We start from the raw sequence: 6,999 nt of genomic DNA, 5'->3' as shown, positions 1-6,999 counted from the left end.
ATATTCAAAATTGAAGATCCTAGCTAGGTTAAAACCTCTTAGGCTGACTGCAGTTATAATACTTCTGTTATTATTGTGAATGTGTAATTCTCCATACTAATTTTCCTTATTTGTCTGCCAGTTTCCTTCCTTGTACAGCACAGGTTCATTCTGGTCACATTATGACTCCCATGCTAGATGCTTTGCTGCATTGGCTTCATGTCAACGACCACTGTCTTTACTTTGCCAACAGTGAATTACCTGTCACCAGTTATTTCACTTCTCCCACAAACAGTTCAATACTTTGCCACTGTGCCACATGTAACCCTATGGGTGTTGAACTTACTCCCCTGAATAATCACTAAAGGTACTATTGTATCTAACTTAAAACCCCTCCCTCAGGCCCACTTCTAATGTGATGTCTATTGAACACTGCTACCTGGTAACAGTTAAGTAGCTGGGAACTGATATGTCTAGCAGTGATCATGACTTTCTTAACCTCTGTGCTAAAAAACTACTAACACAGCTATTTTGTGTAAATGAAAAAAAATATTTGTACTAGTTACCATGTCATCCTCCCCTTTTTAAATCCGCCTCTCTGTTTTGTTTTGTCTTTTTACTATGACCTGGATTCTACAAAGACTTATGCACGTGCTTAACTAACCATGATTAGTGCTACTGAAGTTCCCACTATGAGAAAGCAATCTGAGTGTAACTCATGCTGCCTGAATATGCAGACAGCCTGAAACTATGAATAAGAAGTACAAACTGCCCCATACTTATACTGTGTGGTTAACTCTAAAACACAAAGCTCTGTGGGGACTCCGAAGTCCCCTGACACTACCCCATCCAGGTACTATGACCCTGTTTACTCCTGGGTTTTTAGTAACCTGCACCACTCTACACTAGGAGTTTGCACTGTTGCCGAAAAATCACTGTTGCTACAGTGATGGCTTAAACTGTCACTGAAGACAAGCCCTGTGTGCGTGGGTGGCCCTTTCTCTTGCCAGTCCATCCTGGCTCTTCTGAGTCCATGTCAGTAGTGCACTCTGCACACACACACACACACACACACACACTCAAAACACATCTGAAGACAGGGAGCACAGATCTGGGGAGGTCTTAGTCTCCTCAGTCTCTAATGGTGTGGCCTCCACCAGCTCAGCTGATGCGTATGGTATATAGATAACTCCTTCCATAACCACTCAAAGCAGGGGCACTGGAGTATTGCAAGCTGGGCCAGAGACACAGGGGTGTGTTTAGAGTCACACATGTTGGGATTCTCTCCATGACCTCTTTGTACTCGGCTTTCCAAGAACTGAGTTTGACTCAAGACTTTGTCATTCAGGTATCTTTATTTGACACAGAGCAATGCTACAGTGCATTGATCAGACTCAAACACAGGAGATGGATACAGGTACATCACAGATCCAAAGTTACACAGAAACAAGTCCATCGATACCAGACAAACTACTGTGGAACATCAGAGGACAAAAGACTTCGCTGATTGCTCTTCTCTCACCCTTGTGAAGAGGAGACATCCAAATGAATTCCTCCCAACAGCTGAACTTGCAACTTAAAGCAGAAGGGGGGAAGGAATAAAAGGTCCTAACAAGGAGAAACTGTATATTTTATGCTGCTTGAACTCTGAGGGGCAAAGATTACTAAGCATAAGATCCCCAGTGCTTGGCCTGGGTTAGCCCTAAAGGACATATAGAGCTTGTTTATTGTGTCAGCTTCTATTACTTTTTGAAACTTAAGATAGAAACTCATTTGTGTGCATATACATTTACCTGCTTTAACCTTGTAAATAACTCATTTCCTTTTCCTAGTTAATAAATTTTTAGATAGTTTATTATAGGATTGGCTACAAGCATTGTCTTTGGTGTGAGATCTGAGATACAACTGACCTGGAGTAAGTGACTGGTCCTTTGGGACTGGGAGTAACCTGAATATTGCTGTGATCTTTGGTGTAAGGGCCCATCTATCACAGAGGTATGCTTACCTGGATGGCAAGATAGATTGGAGTATCCAAGGGGACTGTCTGTGACTCCATGGTAAGATTGTTACAGTGACCCAGAAGTTCACATTTGTTACTGGGTTAGTGAACTCTTTTATAGAACATACCCCAAACTGCTTGGATCTGCACGGCTTTTTGACAGTTTGCCCAGAGGCTGGCACTCTTGGTCATGAGTCACTCCAGACAGTGTGACAGGATGCTAGTGGGCAGCTGGAAGAGATGGACTGAGACAGGCTCTGTCCTGGGGGGAGAAAGCCACATTGGAGTGGAGCTAACTCCTGTGGGGGTTTCTGGGGTAAGGGGCTCAGGGAAGCAGCCCTAGGGCTGTAGCTCCAAGAAAGGAGCAGAGCTGACTGAGACTGGGAAATGGCCAGGAGCAGGAGTGCCAAAGGCTCCTGGGAGGGGTGGGCCCTGAGGCTAAGGAATAAGTTAAGACTGTTTTTGTGTTGTTTGCTAACCGCTGTTAAGGAAATAAACCTCCTTGCAAAAGACATGGCAGCACATGCTTTGGAGTGGGGAAGAAGCCAGCCCTGGTGACAATGACCCTTGACAAACTGGAGAATTGGTCTGAATTCAACAAGATGAAATTCAGTAAGTAAAGTATTTTGCACTTCTCTTTAGGAAGGACAAATTAAACGCACAACTACAACATGGGCGGGGAGGAAATGGCTCAGTGGTAATACTGCTGAAAAGGTTGTGGGGGTTATAGTGGTTCACAAATTAAATGAGAGTCAGCAATGTAATGCAGCTGTGAAAAAGCCTAATATTCTGGGGGTGTATTTACAGGAGTGTCATATGTAAGACATGGGAAGTAACTGTCCTGCTCTCCTTGGCATTGGTGAGGCCTCAACTGGAGCAGTGTGTCCAATTCTGGGTGTCACACTTTAGGATAGATTTGGACAAACTGGAGAGAGTCCAAAGGAGAGCAACAAAAATCATAAAATGTTTAGAAAACCTGACCTATGAAGAAAGGTTAAAAAAACTGGGGCATGTTTAGTTTTGAGAAAAGAAGACTGAGGGGGGACTTGTTATCAACTTTGACTATGTGAAGGGCTGGTATGAAAAAATCTGAATAGTTGTTCTCCATATCTATTGACAAGAAGAAGAAGAAATGAAAAACCCACAAAAATTTTGAATTAAAAACTAATGTTGCAATACAAACAGGAAGTGCTATACCAGAAATACAATGAGATGTGATTGCTGAAGCTGAGCAACTATTCGTATTTTAAATTGTTAGTTATTAAAAGTATTAGTTAAATAGCAGTGACATCCATTTGCACAATGTTAATGAAGATAAATGAGGAAGTGCTAAGAGTAATAACATTTTGAAAAGTATATAATTTACAGTGGATTACAAGAAAAAGCCAGTGCAGTTCAGGCAATTAGCCATTCACAAATTTGTCTTAACTGCAGTTCTATGAGGCTATATACAGACAAATAAACTAATAAGGGATTCTTCCAAACACAGACAATTATAATATTTGGAGGGTGGGGGGGGTGTATGTAAAATATTTAACGGAAAGTCTCCTTTACCAGCTCAGTACATTATATCGGACAGGAAAGTGCTGCCTCGTCCAGGCAGTGGGATGCACTCTGCCTTTAAGAGCAAAGCCCTGGGAAGCCGGGGCTAAGATCTACGTCCTGCGAGGGAGGGCAAAAAACCCCTTGCCCCCCCTTATGTGCAGCCACTGCAGATGCTCACCCCATCTGTGTTAACTTCGGTACCCTCTGCGCAGCCCGATCCTGATGATTGGCCCCCCGCCGCTGTCTCGCAGTGCCCCTACCCCAGCTCCAATCCCTCAGCCCCCTTCTCCTGCCTCCAGCTGTTTGCCTCTCCTGCGCATTCAGTTGGGTCTCTGCACAGTCTGTCTGTCCCCTCCCAGCAGGAACAGACTGGCACCCCAAGGCAGGGTAGAGCCAGGGGTCGGGCAGCGGCTTCAGCCGCTGTTACTGAGCATGCTCAGTCCCTACAAGCCGCTCCGGACCGGCACAGCGGCAAAGTCTGACTGGCTCAGGTTGTAAAACTGTCAGTGTCACCAGAGAACCGGGACTTCCGGGGGCTAGGCTCCAGAGAGGCCGGCCGCCGGGAAGCGGGAGGACTTCCGGGGAAAGGTTCCTCCTCCTCCCGGAAAGAGGAACGAACAGGAAATGAGAGGAGAGGACTTCCGGCGCCCAGGCTAAAGGGGGGAGCAGGACTACGGAACCTACCGGAAGGAAGTACATCGCCTACCGAGCCAAGGGAGTCTTCTGGAGGACTTCCTGGCATGGTGCGTCATCGGAAGAGGAGAGTAAGTGTCAGCGCCGGGAAGCGAGGCGTAGGTCTGCCGGAGAGCGCCGGACCCTGGAGGGTTTAGAGTTCGGCTCCCAAATGGAACCATAGAGGCTTATGGGGCTGAGGGAGCGACCTGACCCATAGAGATCGATTGTGCTCAGGGGGCGGGGCTGGAGGACTTCCGGGAATGGGGCTCATCCGGAACGAGGGAGAACGGGAAGGAGAACGCTTCCGGCTGCCTCTGCGTGAGGGTAACAGGGGGAGGGGATCGGAGCAGTGTCCTGACTCCCGTGATGCTCCGCGGGGCGGGGACTTGGGACAGAGCGTGACCCCGGAACCTCCCCTGCCACAACACTGATTATCAAAAAGAACAGGAGTACTTGTGGCACCTTAGAGACTAACAAATTCATTAGAGCATAAGCTTTCGTGGGCTACAACCCACTTCTTCGGATGCTCTAATAAATTTGTTAGTCTCTAAGGTGCCACAAGTACTCCTGTTCTTTTTGCGGATACAGACTAACACGGCTGCTACTCTGAAACTGATTATCAAGGCCCTTCCCGTTCCCATGACAACCCAGCATGGGTGCCTACGTCTGAGCCAAAGAGCCACGAGGGGATTTCGTCTCCAGCCCGTGCCCTCGAACTGTCGGTTCAGTTTGTACAGCACCTAGCACAGCTGGGGCAACTGCGTGCAACGGTAAAACAAGCAACAGCGAAAGGTGTCTCTGAAGAGCAGAGTGTTTGCTGTTGAATGTGGGAGCGATTCTGGGTGAATTGCTACCTGCCTGAAGGTAGGATCCCATCTCACCCCAAGTCAAGGGTGAGAGTTTGGAATTTCCTACTAGTAAGGGGAGCCCGCACCACACAGGTAGGAAAAGGACCCTGATTGGAGTCAGTGCCCTTGGCCTTGTTGCACAGAGAACATATCCCATCCATGAAAACATGTTGCTTTACTGCCTCTTGCAGTTCCCATAGGGGCAGTAGTTACCACACACGTCATAGGACATTTTTACAGATGGGAAAGGGCCTACAATAGGGAAACCAGGACTTAATTTGTGCCAGGGCTGAACCCCAGCACCTCTAGGTTTGGCAGTTCAGAGCCCCAGCACCTCTGGGCTTGCTGCATCAATTATGAATGTAAAACAATTGTTTGAGCCCTGGCATCTCTTTCATTACAAATTAAACACAGAGGGAAACCATTATATTTTAGTAAATTCATGTTTCTTTCTTGTGAGCCCTGCAGAACCAGCTGGAGCCTCTTTCAGCTTTGTGCATTGTCAACTATACTGCTAATTAAGTTCTAGGTTAAAAAAAACACCACCACATTTTGCTCATTGACATCTATCTGTACAATCCCACTGAAGACAACAGGGCTCCTTGGGTATCCAGGAATGCAAGATTTGGCCCTGCCACCTCTTAGTTATGATGCATGGGTTCCAAAGGACACAACTGGCTTACAGAGTTATTGGTGCTGGTAGCTTATTTGTAAGGCTACAATTTAGTCACGAAGGTCGCAGAAGTCACAGAATCCGTGACTTCCAGTGACCTCTGTGATGTCAGCCTAAGGAGATCTGGAGCTGCAGGGCCCTCCTCCGCCAGCGTGGGCAGGGAGCTGCAGGGTCCCACCGTTGGCTCTGGCGGCCCCCAGAGCTCCAAGCCACTGCAGGGGGCAGGGTACCCTGCAGCTGCTGCGGGCAGTGGGGAACCCCAGCTCCCACGGGTGGTGGGGGAATCCCCAAGCTCCGGCCACTGTGGGCAGCAGAGGACCCCCGGCTGCCAGCGCTGGCAGGGAGCCCTGCAGCTCCCAGCTATGGCAGGGGAACCCCATTGCTCCCAGCCACCGTGGGAGGCAAGGACACCCCGCAGCTTCTGGCTCCCATGGGCAGCGGGGGCAGTTGCAGGTGGCAGGGGTACCCCGCAGCCCCCAGCTGCTGCTGGTGGCTCCTAGCCCCTGTGTAGCTGCCCCACTTCAGGCAGTGTGGGGATCCACAGATCCCCATTTTCTCAGGTATATTTTTAGTAAAAGTCAGGGACAGGTCATGGCTTCCTGTGAATTTCTTTTTTGCCTATGACCTTTCCGTGACTTTTACTAAAAATATCCATGACAAAATCTTAGCCTTACTTATTTGTAAGTGGAGCAAGTTTATCTAAGTACTTATATGTGCCCTATGCTCCTCTCTCTCCCTGCCAGTGTAGTATCAGAGTCCATAGGAAACCTACTATGGTATTTTTACACTTTGCTTTCAGAGTAGAAATGTGCTTTAAACTTAGTTTTTATATATCTTTTCTACATAAAAGCTAAAAATTAACACACAACTAAGCAGCTTATATTAGTCATGGATTAGGAAAGCCTCGTCTGTCGTCATTTGGTTTTCTGTACTTGGCTTAGAAAAGCCCATTGCCTTCTTTTTCTGATATTTTTGCCATTTTCTGTAGGAAAACCTCTCATTTAATGAATTTCAATTGAGCAGAGGTATATTCTTATTCCACCCCTCCCCCACTTGTCTCTAGTGATGGGTTTTGGATGTTGCCCCCATGACCATTTTAGATATTACATATGTAGGAGACAAATATTTGTGTGCATAACTTTGGTGCTGAGAGCCTGGCTGCCTGGAGCTGGACTCTCACTCTGCCCGGAGCTGACAGCCTCGGTTTTCAGCATTGGGTAGCCAGCTTGGGCTGTCAGCACTCCATGCTGCCCCCCTGACTTAAAGACACACACCACTAG

The sequence above is a fragment of the Terrapene carolina genome, unplaced genomic scaffold, assembly GCF_002925995.2.
Source record: "Terrapene carolina triunguis isolate 2854851 unplaced genomic scaffold, T_m_triunguis-2.0 Scaffold838, whole genome shotgun sequence".
NCBI lineage: Eukaryota > Metazoa > Chordata > Testudines > Emydidae > Terrapene > Terrapene triunguis.
Note: the sequence above shows the minus strand (reverse complement) of the source record.